The 22,817-nt window shown below is 38.9% G+C and overlaps 1 long non-coding RNA gene and 1 pseudogene across 1 annotated transcript; both read right to left on the bottom strand.

The window, feature by feature from the left end:
- Positions 1 to 50: 50 nt before the first annotated feature.
- On the bottom strand, positions 51 to 16,072 carry LOC101151828 (uncharacterized). Its single transcript, XR_010134993.1, has 4 exons — positions 15,885 to 16,072; positions 14,288 to 14,410; positions 917 to 1,072; positions 51 to 389 (listed from the first exon to the last, which is right to left on the bottom strand). It is a non-coding gene; the product is annotated as an uncharacterized lncRNA (long non-coding RNA).
- Positions 16,073 to 16,452: 380 nt separating this feature from the next.
- On the bottom strand, positions 16,453 to 21,475 carry LOC134756414 (asparagine synthetase [glutamine-hydrolyzing]-like; annotated as a pseudogene).
- Between the last annotated feature and the right edge of the window lie 1,342 nt (positions 21,476 to 22,817).

Raw genomic sequence — 22,817 nt, 5'->3', positions numbered from 1 at the left:
TAGTTACCTCTTATGAGGAGACTGTATGAACATAAATGACTATAGCAATGTTTTAGATTTAGGACTTTTATTTTTTTCACATTCAAGTTAGCCTGAGTTGACTTTCATTGTGCCCCTATCTACCCATAGTCCCCATACAATAAGAAGAAATATTTGCTTTCATATTACAGCATAAAGAGCACCTAAGCTTTGGCAGCTGACTTGTAGTGGGTCAGTGTGTGGGCAGAAGGGTCAGTGGCATCGATCCACTTGGGCATCCAGTAATGGCTCAGCCAGTCAGCCTGGCCTGGGAAATGGTGTTCAAGGATTTGATGGTAGTAGTATCCTTTGGTTTTAGGAGTATTGAAGGGAAATTTCTGGGCTGCATTTGCCATCATTGCATCATCAACCTGTAAGAATAAAAATATAAGAGCAGAACAGTTTTTTTAAAATGGCATGGAAATACTTGTATTTACTCTAGTTTCACAGAACAGAAAACGTAAAGATATGACTGTAAATTGCATGAGACCCTTTGAATCACCCATCACTTAGAAAATGTTAAAGTATTCATAATATGCATAGCTGCAGTGACTTTTAAGAAACATTCATATGCATATTTTTAATTCTTGGTGGCTCTGTTTTTTAGTAATTTGTGCCTAACAAGATCTGGCACCCAGAAGGTGCCCAAAAATGTGTTAAATGAAGGTCAATGATGATTAGTAGTAAGTCTCCTCTCTCTTTCAATTCCAGATGGTACTTTATAATCCTTCATGCTACTTAATTCTGATATAATTCTTATAAAAGAGATAATTGTTTCCAGAGACTATGAATCTCTCTTACAGGGACAAAGCATTCAAACTAAATACAAAATGAACAGCAATGACAGCTCTGCATCCAAAGTGTCCTATTCCTGAAAATGTTTTTAAAGACAATATACCTGATGTTCAACATATTTCTGTAAAATCTTAAACCAGGAATTCTTAACTGAAGTTATTCCATCACTGAAGACTTCTTTTGGTCACCAGAGAATCTCTTTGAGTATCAGATTGGAGTCCTCAAATGTCTCTCTCAGGAGATGTTTTTCTATCTCATTCTGACATGAAAAAAAGGAGCATCAGTAAAAGTTACTGATTATTCTGATGGCAGTGGACAGTTTGTTGCGGGAAGCCAGGGACCACGAACAGAGGGACCCACTGAAGCCCTGGCAGAAGAACATAAATTGTGAAGATTTCATGGACATTTATCACTTCCCCAATTAATACTTTTATAATTTCTTAAGCCTATCTTATTTTAATCTCTTAATCCTGTCATCTTCATAAGCTGAGGATGTATGTCACCTCAGGACCCTGTGATGATTGTGTTAATTGTACAAATTGTTTGTAAAGCATGTGTGTTTGAACAATATGAAATCTGATTGTAAAACATGTGTGTTTGAACAATATGAAATCAGGGCACCCTGAAAAAGAACAGAATAACAGCGATTTTCAGAGAATGAGGAAAGATAACCGTAAGGTCTGACTGCCTGTGGTGCTGGGCAAAACAGAGTCATATTTTTCTTCTTGCAGAAAGCGAATAGGAGAAATATCACTGAATTATTTCCCAGTAAGGAATAACCCTGGGGAAAGAATGCATTCCCAGGGTTAGGCCTATAGATGACCACTCTGGGAGAGTCTGTCTTATGCGGTTGAGAGAAGGGATGAAATAAGCCCTGTTCTCCTGCAGTGCCCTCAGGCTTGCTGGGATTGGGAAATTCCAGCCTGGTGAATTCTAGTCAGACTGGTTCTCTGCTCTTGAACCCTGTTTCCTGTTAAAATGTTTATCAAGACAATGTGTGCCCAGCGGGACATGGACCTTCATCAATAATTCTAATTTTGCCCTTGTCTTGTGATCTTTATGGCCCTTTAAAGCATGTGATTGGCTGGGCGTGGTGGCTCACGCCTGTAATCCTAGCACTTTAGGAGGCTGAGGTGGGTGGATCACAAGGTCGGGAGATCAAGACCATCCTGGCTAACATGAAGAAACTGCATCTCTACTAAAAATACAAAAAATTATCCAGGCAAGGTCGCGGGTGCCTGTAGTCCCAGCTACTGGGGAAGCTGAGGCAGGAGAATGGCGTGAACCCAGGAAGCAGAGCTTGCAGTGAGCCGATATCACGCCATTGCACTCCAGCCTGGGCAACAGAGTGAGACTCCATCTCAAAATAAATAAATAAATAAATAAATAAAGCATGTGATCTTTGTTACTTACTCCCTGTTCATACCCCCTTCCCCTTTTGAAGTTCCTAATAAAAACTTGCTGGTTTTGTGGCTGAGGGGGCATCACAGAACCTACTGAAATGTGATGTCACCCCCGGTGGCCCAGCTGTAAAATTTCTTTCTTGTACTCTTTCTCTTTATTTCTCAGACTGGCTGACACTTAGGGAAAATAGAAAAGAACCTACGCTGAAATATTGGGGGCTGGTTCCCCCGATATCTGGCACCCAGCATGGTTTTTCTTTTTCCTAAGTGCATGTGGGAACCTGATTCCCTTTGGTAGGTGCAGAGAAACATTCATCGGTTCGGTCCACAGAAACGCGTGTTCGACTCCCTGACAATTGGTGAGTAGTCTGTGAATTTATCCGGGTTAACTTTGGGTCACACAGAGTCTAAACATTATACTTATCTCTTCTGTATTAAACTCCAGTTAAAACAGAAAAGGGTTCGAGTGCCCATGGAAAATATGGTCACTCTATTCAGGGCAGTGGGAAAACACTGTCCTTGGTTCCTGAAAAAGTAACCTTAGATGTAGACCTGTTAAAACAGGGAACTGTTCAAATGCCTGTGGAAAATATGGTCACTCTATTCAGGGCAGTGGAAAAATGCTGTCCTTGGTTTCCTAAAAAAAGGAACCTTACATGTAGAACTATGGGATCGTGTGGTGCAACATTCCAGGAATTGGTCTTGACAGGGAATTTTGTTCCCATCACTGTTTGGGGTGATTGGGCCTTGGTATGTGCTGTCCTAATGACATACCAATCCCGTTACCCCCTGCAGTTACCACAATTTTCTGAATCTGACGACCCTCCACCTCTTCCTCAACCTTCCTTTCCCACACGGCCTTCATTATCTGATCAGCCTCTCCCTTCGCCTACTCCTCCCCCACCTAACGATTCTGAGAATTCAATATCTAACTCTGGTGACTCTTGCTTAACGTCACCCCCTGATGATCTTATTTCTTTTCACAAAGAGCTGGTACCTGTAGCTCTCGCAGCCCTGACTCAGACAGCCCAGGACCATATATATGCTAATTCTTCCCTTTTCAAACCTTTGCAGCATTTGCCTCCAGAGTCAGCTAATGGCTCGGGGACCCAACTGCAATTTACCTATAATTCTGCAGGCCCTACCCCATCCACTGCAGCCCCCCACCCTCCTGTCATTTCGGTTCCTCAACTAGTCACTTTGCCATCCACTCAGCCTGCTTCTCTGTACCCTTCTTCACACATGGATGCCAGTAATCACCAGTATACTTCTGCTTTTTCTGCTCCCCCAATGCCCCTTTCTCACTCTCTCATTCCAGTCCAACCCCCTCACCTTCAGTTTCCCTTATCTACACATGCTTTTCCTGTCACTTCTATGCCAACTCCATCTCAGATGCCTACTCTTGAAACTTCAATGCAATGCTTAGTATGCCAAAACAAAGAAACAAGTGGATTAGATGCATGGGCTTATCCGGTCCCGCTAGAACCTCCTAACATCCAAGGGGTACAAATGGGTTATGTACCTCTCAATGTTACCTTTGTAAAACACTTTAAGGATGCTTGTACTCAGCATGGTCCTACTTCTCCTTATGTTAAAATGGTATTACAAACTTTTTGTACTGAGGTCATTTTGCTTCCTTTAGACTGTGACCTTTTGGCAAAAGCTGTTCTAACACCAGCTCAGCATTTACAATTCTGTACTTGGTGGTCAGAGCAGGCCTGTCTGCAGGCTCAGCTAAATCAGACTAATGGCATTTTTTTTTTCTGAGGCGGAGTCTCCCTCCATTGCCCAGGCTGGAGTGCAGTGGTGTGATCTTGGCTCACTGCAAGCTCCATCTCCTGGGTTCACGCCATTCTCCTGCCTCAGCCTCCTGAGTAGCTGGGACTATAGGTGCCTGCTAACATGACCGGCTGATTTTTTTTGTATTTTTAGTAGAGACAGGGTTACACCGTGTTAGCCAGGATGGTCTCCATCTTGCAACCTGGTGATCCGCCCATCTCAGCCTCCCAAAGTGCTGGGATTATAGGCATGAGCCGCCATGCCTGGCCTGGACTAATGGCATTCTAATTACTCAGGCTCAGCTCACAGGCTCTGATAGTTTGTCTGATACTTATGCCCAATTAGGCTTTGATGCTTTTACCATGTAACAAGTAACCAAGGTGTGTATGAGAGCTTGGGATAAATTATGTGCCCCAGGCCAAGCTCCTGTTTCTTTTACTACTGTTAAACAAGGTCACACTGAATTATACCCTGATTTTTTAGCTAAATTACAAGATGCTGTGGAAAAATCTATCTCTGATGAGTGCACTCAAGGTATTCTCCTTCGTATGTTAGCTTTTGAGAATGCGAACCATGAGTGTAAAATGGCCATGTGTTCCATCCAACAACAAAATTTACCTGATCACAAGATGTTGCCTGCATATATTAAAGCTTGTGAAGGCATTGGATCAGAGACCCACAAAACTATTCTGTGGGCACGGGCCATGAAAGACAGCAATCAGACTTGCTCGACTGATTCTTTTCTTGGAGCCTGCTATAATTGTGGTCAACTTGGTCATAATCAAAAAAAATCGCACTGTTAAAAACTTAAAAGCAGACAAGCCGGCTCAACAAACACAGCCAAATACTGCTGCTACTGTTTGCCCATGTTGTTGCAAAGGTAAACATTGGGCAAGTACTTGCTGCTCTAAGTATGATATAGATGTAAACCCCCTGCCACAGAACCAGAGAAACGGGAAGTGGGGCCAGTCCCAGGCCCCAATATCAAATGGGATTCTTCAGACTCAGACCAACGTTGTGTTTCCACTTCAGGCAGTCAAAACACAGCCCCCAGCACAAACAAATTTACCTACAGCCAACCCAGATGGGTCCCAGCCTCTTCTGCCTCAGTACAATGCTTGCCCACCTCCACAATAGGGGGCAGGGCAGTCGATCTCTGTAGTACTACTCCTCTAAATTTACTACCTAATTCTTTGCCTTTAATTGTCCCCACAGGGGTCACTAGCCTTTTACCTCAAGGTTCGGTGAGCCTGGTGTTTGGTAGGGCATCCAACTCTGCTAAAGGAATCACCATTCATACTGGTCTCATTAATTCTAATTCCTTTGACAACATTAAACTCATCGTGTCTGCCAAGGTTCCTGTTTCCATTCTGGCCAGTGAGTCAATTGCTCAATCGCTTTTACTACCTAATATCATTTTAAACAAAGGAGATGAGACACGTGTCCCTAGGATGGGCTCCGGCGGTGAAAAAGCTGCTTATTGGATTAATGTAATTTCTAAACAATGGCCCACCTGCATCATACACATGCAAGGAAAAATGTTTGAGGGCCTAGTAGATACTGGGGCTGATGTTTCTATTATTTCCTCTAATTTATGGCCTTCTTCCTGGCTTAAACATCCCACTAACATAGGACTAGTAGGTGTTGGAAAAACTGATGAAGTTTACCAGATCACATTTATCTTGGCTTGCACTGGCCCAGGTGGTCAAAAGGGTACAATTCAGCCTTGTATCACACCAATCCCCATTAATCTTTGGGGTAGAGATTTGCTAGCACATTGGGGGGCTGAAATTAATATTCCACATAACTCCTATACTGCTCCCAGTCAAAATATGATGGAAAACATGGGGTTTGTTCCCAGACTCAGTCTTGGCCCAAAACATGAAGGGATTACTGAACCCCTCCCAGTTACTGTAAAGGAAGACAGGGCTGGTTTAGGTTATCCTTTTTAATGGTGGCCACTGTCATGCCTCCTGATCCTATCCCTTTACAATGGAAATCTGACATATCTGTTTGGATTGAGCAGCCATCGCTCTCTAAAGAAAAACTAGAGGCTTTGACTCGATTGGTTTCTAAACAGTTACAACTTGGAAATGTGGAATCTTCTCTTTCCCCCTGAAATTCTCCTGTGTTTCTAGTAAAAAAGAAATCAGGCAAGTGGTGGATGGTAACTGATTTAAGGGCCATTAACGCTGTAATTAAACCTATGGGAGCCATCCAATCCAGCATGCCTGCCCCTGCTTTAATACCTAAAAATTGGCCTCTCATAGTTATTGATGTTAAAGATTTTTTTTCATATTGCTTTATATAAATTGGATTGTGAAAAATTTGCTTTTACTGTACCATCTATCAATAATCAGGAGCCTGCAGCTCATTATCAATGGAAAGTGCTTCCTCAGGGAATGCTAAATAGCCCTATAATCTGCCAGCTTTATGTTGGACAAGTGCTTTCACCAGTTCGAGCTCAATTTCCCCATGCCTATATTCTTCATTATACTGATGATATTTTCATTGCTGCCCCCAATGATAAAGAATTAATTGACTGTTATCAAATTTTGAGCCACTGTGTCACAGAGGCTGGATTATACATTGCTCAGGATAAAATACAACAGACTGCTCCTGTTCAATATTTAGGAATGGTGGTCGATAAACAATATACTCAACCCCAAAAAGTTCAGATTAGGAGAGATTCTTTAAAAACTTTAAATGACTTCCAAAAACTTTTGGGTGACATTAATTACTTAAGAGCTACTTTCAGCATTCCAACCTATGCGCTAACTTGTTTTCTACGCTGTGGGGAGATTCCAATCTCCACAGTCCCAGGACTTTGACCCCTGAGGTTTCACTAGAACTGTAATTTGTGGAAGAAAGAATCCAGACTGCCCAATTATCTAGAGTACAGCCATCTCAGCCTTTTCAGCTTTTGGTTTTTGCTTCATTGCACTCCCCTACTGGGCTAATAGTTCAACATAATGATTTAATGGAGTGATGTTTTCTTCCTCATTCTGTGTCAAAAACTTTGTCTGTTTATCTGGACCAAATTGACATCCTAACTGGACAAGCTTGGTGTAGAATACTTAAAATTTCTGGATTTGATCCGAATTTAATTGTAGTTCCTTTAAATCGGCTCAAAATTCAAGCCGCTTTTCAACATTACATACTGTGGCAAATTCACTTGGCTGATTTTATCAGCATTATGGACAATCATTATCCAAAAAACAAACTGTTTGATTTTATAAAAATGACTTCTTGGGTGGTCCCTTGATTAAGCAAAGATCAGCCCATTCCTGAGGCCATTACAGTGTTCACTGATGGCTACAGTAACGGAAATGCTGGTTATGTGGGTCCTACAGACAAGCTCATTTCTACCCTTTATACTTCTACTCAAAAGGCAGAGTTAATTTCTGTAATTACTGCCTTACAGGATTTCCCCAAACCTTTAAATATTGTCTCTGATTCTGCTTAACGTGGGAAAGAGGATATGCTTGTGTTTCACCAGGAGATCATCAATCCCCTGTCTGGGTGCCCACTACAAGACTTAAACTTTGTGTAAATACTAACAACGAAAACCACAGGGAAAAGATGTCCATGTCAGAGACTGCCCTCAGACATGGTGAGAACTGTGCCAACTCCTCAGAAGCTGGCACACCAAATCAAAATGGGTCTGGTTCAATCCTCCCTAATGGCAATGAAGACCCCTGCAACTAATCCCACTTCTCCTAATTACCTTTCTTTTTCCCCTTACAAACCTAAAAATCTCACCATTTCTATTAGCCTGAAAATAACATCCCTCTGTTCTCTTCCTCCTTCAGCACTGGATCTCTCTTACAATAGGTTTTATTTAATGATTCTCCTCCTTACACCTTCTGTCTCACCAGTTTACTCTCACACTGACTTACCTGCTATACAAAATTATCCTTATTGGGCTTATGTGCCTTTTCCTCCACTTACTCGACCTCTCACCTGGATGGATGCTCCTGCAGAAATCTATACTAATGATAGTGCGTGGATGCCTGGAGCTACAGATGACCATTGCCCCGCTCAACCAGGAGAAGAAGGCACTGCATTTAATGTTACTATGAGTTATAAATACCCCTCTCTGTGCCTCGGACATGCACCTGGTTGTATCCATCTAGAAACTCAAGTCTGGGCTGCTTATCTTCCAGAAAAATCAGCTACAGAGGAAACAGGACATTTGGTCTCCGGCCTCTCCCTTTCTCCTTTAAGACAAATGAAAGGGGGAGTAATGGGAGATACCCCATACTTTCAATATAAACCTGCAGGAAAACCATGCCCTAAAAATTTTGAGGGCCCATCTAAAACTTTAATTTGGGATGACTGTGTTAACTCACATGCAGTAATATTAAAAAATGACTCATATGGTTTCGTAACAGACTGGGCACCAAAGGACTATTTAAAAACAATTGCTCCTCTGGCAGAAGGGAATGCCTGAGGCTACTTATTTTATTTCTTATACGGAGAACGAGAATCTTCCTTCTACTTTGCGCAGGAGGTTCAGCTCATTCTTTCTCTTAAAATGGGAAGATAAAGGCATTACCCCCTGAGGCCTCGTATGATATTCCCCATTCTGAGCCCAGAAAACCCAGAACTTTGGAAATTGGCTATTGCCATGTCTGGACTGTGAGTATAGGAAGGTGAAACTTTTCTGTCTGCTGTCCCCACCACCATGACCCTCCCTCAGTATCAACATAGATTCAGACATTCTGCTTTGTTTCCCTCCAATCTGACTATTCCCATACAGAGTTGTGTTAAGCCACCTTACGTGCTGTTAGTGGGAAATATCAAAATTTGGATGAACAATCAATCCAATAAATTAATTGTCATTTATACACTTGTATTAACTCCCATTTTGACTCCAGGAAAAGTGTAATGTTGGTTCGAGCTCAAGAAGGAATCTGGATTCCAGTAACTTTGCCCAGGCCTTGGGAATCCTCCTCCTCAATACATTTGATTAATGAAGTGTTACAGTGAATTCCAAAAAGATCTAAGAGATTTGTTTTCACTTTAATGGCTGTGATCATGGGCCTAATTACAGTCACTGCAATGGCCATCACTGCTGGAATGGTGTTACATCAATCTATTCAAATGGCTCATTTTGTTAATGATTGGCAAGCCAATTCCACCCAAATGTGGAATTCTCAACAAGGCATTGATCAAAAATTGGCTAATCAAATTAATGTTTTAAGACAGTCTGTTATTTGACTTGGAGATCGGGTAGTGAGTCTCAAACATCGCATGCAAATGCAGTGCGATTGGAACACTTCTGATTTCTGTATCATACCATATTCCTAAAATGAGACTGATAATTCACGGGAAATGGTCAAAGGACACCTTCTGGGTAGGGAAGATAATTTACAATTATACTAAATTAAAGAATCAAATTTTTGAAGCCTCTCAAGCTCATTTATCCATTGTGCCTGGAGCTGAGGCGTTAGATCAGGTGGCAGAAAATCTTTCTGGATTAAAACCCATGACTTGGATTAAGTCTACTGGGGGCTCCACTGTAGTAAATTTTGGAATTATGTTTATCTGTTTAATTGGCTTGTATTTAGTATGCTGGACCAGTCAAAGAATCCTGCATCAAAATCGAGAGAATGAACAAGCCTTCATTGCCATGGCACATTTATATAAAAAGAAAGGGAGATATGTTGTGGGAAGTCAGGGACCCTGAATGGAGGGACCGGCTGAAGACGTGGCAGAAGAAGATAAATCGTGAAGATTTCATGGACATTTATCACTTCCCCAATTTATAATTTCTTAAGCCTGTCTTACATGAAATCTGATTGTAAAACATGTGTGTTTGAAAAATATGAAATCAGGGCAACCTGAAAAAGAACAGAATAACAGCGATTTTCAGGGAACAAGGAAAGATAACCATAAGGTCTGACTGCCTGCAGGGCTGGGCAGAACAGAGTCATATTTTTCTTTTTGCAGAAGGGGAATAGGAGAAATATTGCTGAATTCTTTTCCCAGCAAGGAATAACCCTGGGGAAAGAATGCATTCCAGGGTTAGGCCTATAGATGACTGCTCTGGGAGTGTCTGTCTTATGCGGTTGAGAGTAGGGATGAAATATGCCCTGGTCTCCTGCAGTGCCCTCAGGCTTGCTAGGATTGGGAAATTCCAGCCTGGTGAATTCTAGTCAGACTGGTTCTCTGCTCTTGAACCCTGTTTCCTGTTAAAATGTTTATCAAGACAATGTGTGCCCAGTAGGACATGGACCTCCATCACTAATTCTAATTTTTGCCCTTGCTTTGTGATCTTTATGGCCCTTTAAAGCATGTGATTGGCTGGGCACGGCGGCTCATGCCTGTAATCCTAGCACTTTGGGAGGCTGAGGTGGGTGGATCATGAGGTCAGGAGATCGAGAGCATCCTGGCTAAAACGATGAAACCCTGTCTCTACTGAAAATACAAAAAAATTAGCCAGGCGAGGTGGCGGGCGCCTGTAGTCCTAGCTACTGGGGAGGCTGAGGCAGGAGAATGGCATCAACCCAGGAGGCAGAGCTTGCAGTGAGCTGAGATCACGCCACTACACTCCAGCCTGGGCAACAGAGTGAGACTCTGTCTCAGATAAATAAATAAATAAATAAATAAATAAATAAATAAATAAATAAAGCATGTGATCTTTGTGACTTACTCCCTGTTCCCACCCGCCTCCCCTTTTGAAATCCCTAATAATAACTTGCTGGTTTTGCGGCTCGGGGGCATCACAGAACCTATCAAAATGTGATGTCAACCCTGGAGGCCCAGTTGTAAAATTTCTTTCTTGTACTCTTTCTCTTTATTTCTCAGACTGGCTGACACTTAGGGAAAATAGAAAAGAACCTATGTTGAAATATTGGGGGCTGGTTCCCCCAATAACAGTTTTATCTTGAGTTGATTTACTACCTTTGGAATTCTCATTTCTGTTGACAGATACAAGTAATAGGAAGAAAACTGATGATCTAGAAATGGGACTCTCAGTTCAAGGCTTAAAGGAGAAAATAAGAAAATCTAAATTAAAATGGGTGTTTAGTGCCCAACAGTTTAGGTTCTGATTCAGTTTCCCATCAATTCAACCAGATCCTAAGAAATGTTAAGGTCATAAAGTCACAAGCCTTCTAATGACTGCCCTACACTAATGAATGAATACAAAAAAATCATCATTTAAAATAATATATATATCATGTCATCTAGGAAGTAAAACTAACTGAGACTATTACTTTTACTTTCCTTTCTAGGAATAGTTAAATGAATATTTCAAAAAAGCAGAAAAAGTTACAAATCATGAGTGACCTAATCATTAAGTAAATACCTTGACTGGACCTTTCTAACTCAGTGTTTTCTAGGTGAGGCCATCTCTTCTAACAATTGTGATGACAACACAGTATTTTTTTACCACTGGTTAATAATTCACATCCAATATGCAATATAAACCAGCATTCTGCTGTATTTCATCAAATGCCATATAACCAGTTTCCTGAAGCCTAGTGACTCTAGTTAAGACAAGCATAAGATAATAACCGAATTCAGTTCATGCCCCAAACCCATATTTAATTATATCCAAATCTAAGTGTGATTCAGCAGAGAGAACTAAAACATTTAATGTTAGCTGTTTATCCTATACAGTAAAAGTCTTCAGTTCCTCAACATAACTTTAGACAACCAGAAATGATACCAAAGAAACCTAGTTCTTTATAATGAAATCAAACCCCTTGCATCTTCACAACCCTATCCCCTCAGGGTCACTACAGCACCAAACACGCATGGTGGGCACTCAATACTTGTCACATAATGTTTACAATCTTTACCTCTCTTTAAAACACTTAACAATGCTGTAACAACTTTCCCTCTTCCCTCTTGGTTGTTCAGATGTGAGTAGAATGTTGTTACCCTTTAAGGTGAAAATTCCACCTCAAACAACCTGTGGAAGAAGACGTCTCTACATGTACCACAACAACACTTTGAAATGTGGCCTAATTCTTTTGGGACTAAGTTAAGAAACAGCTTCATTTTTTCTATAAAAGTCTCACTTGGTAACATATAGCCAACTCTATGTAACATATAGCCAATTAGCTATTTTTTTTTTTTTCAGGGTATTGGGCTTTATTTTTTTTTTGGTGTTTTTGTTTGTTTGTTTTTGTTTTTGTTTTACAATAGCTTCTGTTACCTGTGGGCAGCAGTAGTTTGATCTGCATGGAGAACATCAGACAAATAGAGTTCCCTCAGAAGCCTCTCACTCTCCTCCTTGGCTTTTTCAGAAGGAGCCCATTTCACAAACAAAAGCACCATGAGTTTTGCTTTTGGCCCATAAAGCAGTTTTTATTTCTCCCTCTCTAATCGTAAAGGTGGATAAGACAAAAAGCAAAACAAATTTAGGGAAGGGAGTAATAACTGAACAGAGGAAGGCAATGCTTTACAAAACATACCTTCCTCCCCACCAAACTGCTAGTATTAGAATAAAATGAACACACTGGACAATGGTCATAATTCCACAGGGGGCTAAGAAACAGCAGAAAGGTGATTCTTAAGCTTAACTAGCTTTATTTATTTATTTTTAACTTTTTTTTTCTTTTTGTAGAGACGGACTCTGCTCTATCAACCAGGCAGCAGTGCAGTGGTGCAATCACAGCTCGCTGCAGCCTCGACCTCCTGAGTTCAGGTGATCCTCCCACCTCAGCCTCCTGAGTAGCTGTGAGTATAAGCATGGGCCACCATACCCGGCTGTAACTACTTTTAAAGAATAAAAATTATCTGACGCTATTAAAATTTCTTTCTTCCCCAAGAGATAGAAAACAAACACTATCAGATTCCCTTTTGTAACCTCACAGGAGACTCAAAAATATTACTGTCATACTGAAAGATGATATAAAATAGTCAAATAATTCATACTTTTCTTAATATAGCACGAACATCCTTCCACTTCAGAGTGCTTACATTGTGAAAATATATGTAACCCTGAATAAGTTCATCTGATCCCTCTCCAGAAAAGATCACCACGCTATCTGTGTTCTTCCGAATATACTTGGAAATTAAATACATACCTTAAATGAGAGAGAGAAATTAACTTTAATGCCAACATAACCTTCCACCAAAAATGCCCTTGATTTGATTTTTGGAAACAATTGAAAACTTTACTACTATACTGGACTTCATATTAATATAAAGTAGTTTCCACAATAATGACCTTATATTTACAAGCAATTTATATGTACTTAATCCAAAAGTACTACTGTAAAATAACCCAGAACCATTCTGTCATTTTATAAATAGGTTTTAAATTTCTAATATTTTAGACCAAGAATGTCCACCTCAAAACTTTGCTGAGCTGAACAATGACTCAAATACCTAAAAATCATGCCTTTTATGGTGGTATTACAACACAAAAATAAGAAGAAGCATTTTGGTGGTTTAGTGTTAATTTTGTTAGGTATTTTGCCCCTGTCACTCCCCATTCACCAGACTTCACATGAAGTTGGGGAGACTATATAAGTTACTAAACCTAACTCCTTGGTTCTGCACCACATCTCTCTAAACCAGTGTTTCTTTTCAACCTTGCTTGTATCATCACCACAGCTAGAGAGACTTTTTAGACATTTATTTTCCTAACCCCACCTCAGCCCCATGAAATTCCAATACCAGAACTATCCTGTCTATCCGTTTATTTATTGTGATGCTTTGGAGGGCCATAAACCATTGTAATACCTAAGATATTTTTGCCCTCCAAGGCAAGTTTCTTGGAGAGAGAGGCAGTAGCATATAAAGGCTCAATAACATTGGATCAGTCTGATTTGGAGTATACTTCCAATCTCAGTAGATATATTATCTATAAGATAAAATTAGTATTGTTTGCAGAGAAAGGATAGCTAATGGCTGGCAAGTTGTGTGATGCAATATTTACCAAAATTTATCTAAAATGAGTATTTCTTATCAAAATTGCATTACCAAATAGACCTATTTCCTACAGACTGTACCCCAAGAAACTATAAGAGAAATGGGAGGTAGAGGGCAGAAAATATGTATCTACTTCCTGGGAAAGCACCAACAGTGATACCAAAAATGTGGAGGTTGAACTATATATTTATCATTCCCTTTACTCCAAAAGAGATTCAGAGAATTCTTAAGTGGTCTTAAATAATCAGTAACATAGGGATTTAATTTGCATTCATCCTTAAATAACTATTATTTTAAATAACTAAATATTTTAAATTATTGCCTGAAATTTTTTTAAACCTTACATTTTTTCAGTATTAAAAAACCTGTTTATTTAATAATCATAATACCTTACTTACTGAAGCATGAGCTGTTGTAATGTTGTAAGTTTCCAAGGAAAATATGACTTCATCCAGAGCCTGAATGCCTTCCTCAGAGTTAAAGAGAACTTCATGATGTTCACTTCCAATATGATTTGCCACCTTATTATATAAATACCCATTTACTTGTTAAAGAAAATAACTTCCCTTGAAAATCAAACATGACAAGAGTTCACAAAGCTTTATGAATTAACAACGGTGAAAATTAAACAAGGAAAAAAGGGAAAAATGATCTTACAGGCCACTACATACAACCCCACCCAGGCCCTGCTTCAACTCCACCACCAGGAAGTAAGTCTCCCCTCAGCTCCTCTGGTGCCAAGACTTTAACCATTCTCCCAGTTGGCGCCTCCCTCCCCACCTATTCTACCTAACCCACCTCATCTCTCTCTAGTCCAACATGGTGCCACACTAAGCTTGGTCTTTTTTGGTCCTTCGGCAATGCCTAATTTTATATCCAGGATGTTACTGCTACATAGAATGGCTCCTCCCCTTATTCTACTTTCCTTGGCTATTTTGGATTCTCTAAGCATTGCTCACCTTGCATTGAGAGCGCTCTCTAGCTCTTTCTCATCCATGCTACAAAAGTTCTCCATAGTGGGAACAAGGTTTCCTGCTCACTGAATACAGACAAGCTGCCCTCTGCCCACAGTATTCTAAATACAGCACTTTTTAAAATAATAATAACAGCTAACACTTACTAAGTACTTACTACATACTAAGTTCTACCCTACTTACTTTACATGAATTATGCCATTTCACCTTAAAACTACCCCACAGAAGACACTATTTTTTTTTACATAAATGAGTAGAGCCAGGCTTTCAAACCACAATTCAGGCTCCAAAACCTGCAGTCTTCATCACGATACCAAGCCTTTACGTTATTTTTTAAAAAACAAAAAACAAATAAACAAATGAAAAACCTCTTTTTTGAATTTTTCAAGATGGGGTCTTGCTATGTTGCCCAGGCTGGACTTGAACTCCTGAGCTCAGACCTCCCACTACAGCCTCCCAAGTATCTGGGACTATAGGTGTGTGCCACTGCACCTGACTTACGCCTTTTCTTTTTTTTTTTCTTTCTTTCTTTCTTCTTTCTTCTTTTTTTTTTCACAAGGTCTCACTCTGTCACCCAGGCTCCCACAAACCCAAGACTACAGGCATGCACAACCAAGCCTGGCTAATTTTTGTATTTTTTTGTACAGATGGAGTTTCACTACATTGCTCATGCTGGTTTCAAACTCCTGACCTCAAGTAATCCACCTCCCTTGGCCTCCTAAAGTGCTGGGATTACAGGTGTAGTCACCATGCTCAGACACCTTTACTTTCAAAAGAGCATAATTATCATCATAGGGTCTTTGTGAGAATTGTATGGGTCATAATAGATAAAAGTACATAGAGGACAATGTACAACACAGGGCATATTCAACAGCCATTTCCTTCCATTTTAATACATTTAATTTAAAACAACTGCCCCAGTCAATACAGTAGCAGAAGTAGAGTCATCCATTATTGACTCCACTTTCATTCTAATAACAAGCCTACTCTAACTACACAAGGGAAAGAGACAATACCTTACCTTTCTAGCAGCCAGTAAATCAGGGCTGTCTTCCATGCCAATTACAAATGTCTGGAGAGGATACTGTACTTGGGCCTCTTTGAGCTGCTTCAACAGGGTAGCAGCAACAAGCTGGAGTCCAAGCCCTCTACATGCAAAAGAGGAAGTGGAAGTGTCCTAGTTATGTGTCTTGCATAAGACAGGGACAGAGGATGTACAATCCTGATAAACACCAACATAATAGTTTTACCATTTAAAATCCCCAAGCTTTATAAACTGAAATCAACTTCAAGAAGAGAAAAATATATAAACTGTGATAATAGAAGTATTTGAATTGGTTAAAAATCACTACACAGAATTCTAAAGAACGTTCACTGGCTCACTCTTACACCAATAATATAGCTATAGTGTAACTCAGGTTGGGGTATTACTATGACTATTAAATGCAGCTTATAAAAAATTGTTTCCATCCTATAATGAAGGAAAGATTAAATCATATAATAAATATTTTATAGTAAAAACCAAAGGGATGGCTACACATCATTTCAATTAAACATGCACGAAGTATAATTAGGTTTCTTAATTGACTTCACCTGATAAAAGGCAACCTGTCTGTCATCAAACGCCTCCTTATAGCATCATTAAAAAGGATCTGGAGTTTGTTCTTCACAGTTTCTGTCTCAAAACCTATAAACATGGCAAATAAATCAAACAGCTCCAGAAAATCTTGGGCTGGATGAGTTACTGAAATAAAATACACAATCATCAACATCTATCATGATGGCATTTACTCAATGCTGGAGTCTGCCAAATCTTTATGTATTCCCTCCAAACAAAATAGGAAGTAGGTCTTGAAACTAAAATAATTCAAATGATGTGAAAGTACAGCTTATAACTTTTTCCCTTAGAGAAGGATGGGGAATAGGTGGGTGGGTGGGTGTCTGCTACCTGGAAAGAGTTTCTCCACATTGTAATAGAGCACGTGTGGGGGTTCATCCCGACAGTGATGATATTTAACCATTACCACGGATGCAACTTGGCCATTTGGCTTTAAATCAAAAACTTCATAGTGTCCAGGAAGAAAGGGCTCCACTTTTAAAAAGGGAGTTTTGAAGTGCTTCAATGTAACAAGACCTACAAATTCAAAATGATACATTTATTCATATTAGGTAACCCTTCCCAATAACTTTCACGATTAGTTAACATCCTCTACATTCCTATTTATTTTCCCTTTTTTAATACAAACACATGTCAATTCAATAAGCAAAATAGGAAAAAAATTTTAATCACCCAAAGCCCAACCATCTACTTACCAGAGAGAAAATAATGACACAGGGATATACTGCCAAATTACACTAACTTTTAGTAATTTAAAGCAATAGAAAAATCTCCAGTATTCAATTTCTTCTTAGATAGATTTCTAATCAAGAAAACCTATTTTCTATACTAAAGCAAATATACACAAAAGGAAAAAACACACTTATGAAGCAAAGGGATGAACTGGAGTCCTAATGTTATGATAGGCTGGCAGTCATTTATTTGTCATCCCTGAGGTATTTTCAGGAAATAGCCATGGTTCCCAGACCTTTAACAATCACAATGATCCATTCTTAGCTACTTTAAAGTCAGATAAGAAGACATCTAACCATTAACTAGTTGTTATACATATATGTAAATAAAACCATATAATTTAAATTTCCTCAATTAAGTCTCACAGACAGTACCCAACATCACATCACCATGATCTTTGATACAAACATCAATGTTTTATTGTAAATCGTAACAGACTACCTACATGGAATACTCGTGATTTACAATTTGAGATTGTCAACCCAGCCAGTAACCTGTGTAACACTGAATTCAAATACCAGGAAAAGGACCCAGATTCCCTCACCAGCTAGCAGAGCTCAAGTGAGCCACACAGGCCGGGTAGGGAATGGGGAGTAATTAAAAAGTTTTAAGCAGGCAGTACTATAATCAGATGAGTTTATGACAGGTTATTCTAAAAGCACTGAGAAAGGAAAATTGTTGCAGTATTTCAGATAAGATCATTTGGTCTGGAATAGGACAGTGTCAAGGATATAAAAAAGAACAATCAAGGAATTTCAGAGGGTAAACTGGATGTGATTATAGTTCCATATCAAGTGATCATCAGGCTCAGAGAAGGTACAGGGAGCAGGTGGCTGCTTTTCCTCAGTGTTCTCTTTGCCAGGCTTGCCCAGCAGTCCTGGCAACTGACAAATATATGATATACATATTCATATACATATACATATATACACTAAATAATCTTGGCACCCTTGTCAAAAATCAGTTGATTATTTATGTATAAGTTCATATCTGACTCTCAATTCTATCCCACTGGTCTATACATCTATCCTGCCAGTATTATGCTGTCCTTATTACCATTGTCTTGTAGTAAGTTTTAAAGCCGTAAGTATGAGTTCTCCTACTTTGTTCCTCATTTTCAAAAGATTATTTTGGCTATTCTTAGTCCATTGCAATTCCATATGAATTTGAGAGTCAGCTTGTCGATTTTACAAAAAACTCATCTGGCATTCTGATAGGGATGAAGTTAAATCTGTAGATCAGTTTAGGGAGGACTGCCATCTTAACAATGTTCAGCCTTCGTCCATGATCATGGGATACTTTTCCATTTATTTAGATCTTCTTTCATTTCTTTCAACAATGTTTTATGGTTTTCAGAGTACATGTTTTATACTTCTTAAATTGATTTCTAAGTATTTTATTCTTTTTGATACTATGATAAATGAAGTTGCTTTCTTTTTTTTCTTTTTTCTTTTTTTTTTTTTTGAGATGGAGTCTCACTCTGTCGCCCAGGCTGGAGTCCAGTGGCAGGATCTCGGCTCACTGCAAGCTCTGCCTCCCAGGTTCATGCCATTCTCCTGCCTCAGCCTCCTGAGTAGCTGGGACTACAGGTGCCCGCCACAACACCTGGCTAATTTTTTGTATTTTTAGTAGAGACAGGGTTTCACCGTGTTAGACAGGAAGGTCTAGATCTCCTGACCTCATGATCCACCCTCCTCGGCCTCCCAAAGTGCTGGGATTACAGGCATGAGCCACTGCACCTGGCCATGAAGTTGCTTTCTTAATTTCATTTTCAGATTGCTCATTGCAAGTATGTAGTACTCAGTTAAAGTGTGTCAAATACCACTGATTTTTGTATATTGATTTTGTATTCTGCAACCCTGATGAACACAAGGGATTTGTACCTAGAATACATAAGGAACTATTACAGTTCAGTAATAAAAAGACAAAATAACCCAATTAGGGATTGATAATTCAAGAATGGATAAACAAACTGCAGTACATGCCAACAAATGGAATATCATTCAGCAATTTAAAAAATGAGGTATCAAGCCATGAAAAAACACAGAAGAACCCTAAGTGTATACTGCTAGGTGAAAGAAGCCAGTCTGAAAAGGCTCCATACTATGTGACTACAACTATTATATGACATTTTGGGAAAGCAAAATTAGAAAAGTAAAAAGATCAGTAATGACTGGGGGTTTAGGAGGAAGAGGGAGAGGAATGAATCAGTGGATCACAGGAGATTTTTAGGGCAATGAAACTGTTCTACATAATACTTTAATGGTGGGTACATGACATTATACATTTGTCAAATCCAAAAATCTATAAAACACATAGAGTGAACCCTAATGTAAACTATGAACTTCAGTTAATATATAAGTATCAGTTCATCAAATATAATAAATGTAGCAGAGTAATGCAAGATGTTAAGAGTTGGGAAAATTAGGCAGGGGCACTGTAGTGGAAGCATATGTGAACTCTCTGCACTTTTCTCTCAATTTTTTCTAAAACGGCTCTAAAAAAATAAAGTCTATTATGTTTCCAAAATAAAATGATCCCTAGCAGGAAAAAAATATGGCAAAGGATCTGAAGAAATATTTCTCCAAAGAAGTTATACAAATGGCCAATAAGCATGAGATAAGATGCTGGACATCATTGTAAACAGGAAAATACAAATCAAAACCACAATGAGATACCACTTCACATACATTAGAAAGGCTAGAATTAAAAAGTGACACAGTAAGTGTTTGTGAAGATGTAGAGAAACTGAAATTTTAATAAACTGCTGGAGGGAATAAAAAATAATGTAGCCATTTCAAAAGTAGTCTGGCAGTTCCTCAATTATACATAGTTATCATGTGTCCCAGAAATTCTACTACTAGATATACATCCAAGGGAAATGTCTACACAAAAACTTGTACACGAATGTTTATAGCAGCATTATTTGTAATAGCCAAAAGGGGTAAACAATGTCCTCAATATCCATCAACTGTCAAGTGGATAAACAAAATCCAGTGTATCCATGTAGTGGAATATCATTTGGCCATAAAGTAAGTACTGATACATGTCACAGCATAGACAAATTTTGAAAGCATTATGCCAAGTGAAAGAATCCAGTCACAAAAGCCCATATGATATATAATCCCATTTATATGAAACATACAGAATAGGGAATCCAGAGGCAGAAAGATTGGTGATTGCCAGGGCTACAACTTCGGGAGTGCAGATGATGGATATAGAGAGATGGAATTGAAAGCTAAAGGGCACAGGAGGCAGGGAGTTCTGGTGAGTGCCTGCACTCCTAGCTACTAGGCAGGCTGAGGTGGGAGGATTGATTGAGCCCAAAATTTCAAGTCTGCACTAAGCTATGATCACACCACTGCACTGCAGCCTGGGCTGGGCAACTGAGCAAGACACCATCTCAAAAAAAATAATAATAAAAAACCCTGGTTGACTCTTCCAGTAAAAAATAAGGTAAAGGGCATAGGATTTGGTGGAAAAACAATTCTAAAACTGATTGGAGTGTTGGTTACCAACATCTGTGAATATACTAAAATCCACTGAACTGTATACTTCAAGTGAGTGAATTACATGGTATGTGAATTACCAATAAAGCTGTTTTTGAAATCCTAATATTTGCTGTGCTATAACTGCAGCAAAGTACTGCAGTGCAATAATTGCAGAGCCAACCCTTCCATTACAGTATGGCACAGGAAAACTTAAAACTGCACTTAGGATCAAGCTAGATGCAGAGCATCTATTAGCACATCAAAAAATAAATGATTGCACTAAAAACTCATCCTTCAGGGATTACAGAATTGAAGTGCTGAAAAGGAGAGTACAACTCCTCTGTTATTTTTAAAAAAGGTAAAGACTCATAACTTAATTAGTTGCTGGTAAGCTTCTGGATTGCTCTCTAAGAGATTTTCAAATATAATTTAAAAGAAAACACACAACCAAGATAATAATGAAAATCTATAGAAAAATTTATTATTACCTTTAGCTTCTGAACATACAGCCAAAAATCCGTCTTCTGTCATTGCTTTAAACAAAGGTCTGAATCCTTATGTATCTCTGCCCAGGAACACTTTCTTATTGGCAGTATCCAGTAAAAAAATTGCAAACACACCATCCAAAACACAAATTGTTTGCTCATTTCCTCTTTTGTCATAAAGATGAAAAATTATCTCACCATCCATTTTGGTCTGATATTCAAATTCAAAATGCTGTTGTACCTTAAGAACCACTAGCAAAACCAAAATATTACACTCCTTGTACATTCACTAATAATATTTTTATTGCAAAGTTGCTTCAGTATTTCTGAGCTCTATAATCATTTCATGCACTTTGGTGATTTAGGAGAATCACAGCAATATCAAACTAGGGTTTGCTTCAACTCATAATTCTGCAAATTCGGTTCAACACAAAGCTGAACCCATGAAAATTGTAGTTGCAGTCTGACAAACAGAATATAATGGGAACGTATCAGAACCTGTAACCTGTAAATGTAACCTGTGGAAGAATGGAAATGCATATAATATGCATACTATGAATGTAATACATATATGTTTATGTATATGCAGATTGAGTATCCCTTATCTGAAATGTTTGAAACCAGAAAGGTTTTGGGTTTTTATTTATTTATTTTTGGATTTTGGAATATTTGCATATATGTGAGATATCTGGGGGATAAGACCCAGTTCTAAACATGAAATTCATTTATGTTTCATATATCTTATACATATACCCTAAAGGTAATTTTATATAATATTTCAAATAAATTTGTGCATGAAACAAAGTTTGTGTACATGGAACCATCAGAAAGCAAAGGTGTCACTATCTCAGCTACCATGGGAAAACCTATGGCTGTTTGACATCATTGACCATGATTCCTGTCTCTGAATTTATATGCTACTGATGAGCAATCATTTTCATACACTTATTCGCACATAAGTAAAAAATGTGACATACCATTAATACAGTAAAAAATAATAAGCAGCATAGTAGCTCACCAGAATACCTGCATCAGCTGTTAAAACAGCTGTACAAACAATGGCAGGCATTCAAACTCTACCTACAATTCTGTGTTTTTTGATTAAAATGTTACTATACACTGTATTTTTTTTCTTTTTTTTAGATAAGAAGAAATATCAGAAGACTTGAGTGACTAGGAGGCAAGTCCTCTGAGGTTGAGGAGCCATTCTGCCACATGGCTTTTTAAAATGTTTCTCCAGAGTCATCTGCCTCATTAACAATGGCTTTTGTCTTGGAAATCTTTGATTTGCCTGTTCACTCTGATGGTAGTTTCTTTTGCTGTGCAGAAGCTCTTTAGTTTAATTAGATCCCATTTGTCAATTTTGTCTTTTGTTGCCATTGCTTTTGGTGTTTTAGACATGAAGTCCTTGCCCATGCCTATGTCCTGAATGGTAATGCCTAGGTTTTCTTCTAGGGTTTTTATGGTTTTAGGTCTAACGTTTAAGTCTTTAATCCATCTTGAATTAATTTTTGTATAAGGTGTAAGGAAGGGATCCAGTTTCAGCTTTCTACATATGGCTAGCCAGTTTTCCCAGCACCATTTATTAAATAGGGAATCCTTTCCCCACTGCTTTTCTCAGGTTTGTC

Source organism: Gorilla gorilla, chromosome 7 (assembly GCF_029281585.2).
Source record: "Gorilla gorilla gorilla isolate KB3781 chromosome 7, NHGRI_mGorGor1-v2.1_pri, whole genome shotgun sequence".
Lineage (NCBI taxonomy): Eukaryota > Metazoa > Chordata > Mammalia > Primates > Hominidae > Gorilla > Gorilla gorilla.
This window is presented reverse-complemented; position numbering and strand designations above follow the sequence as displayed.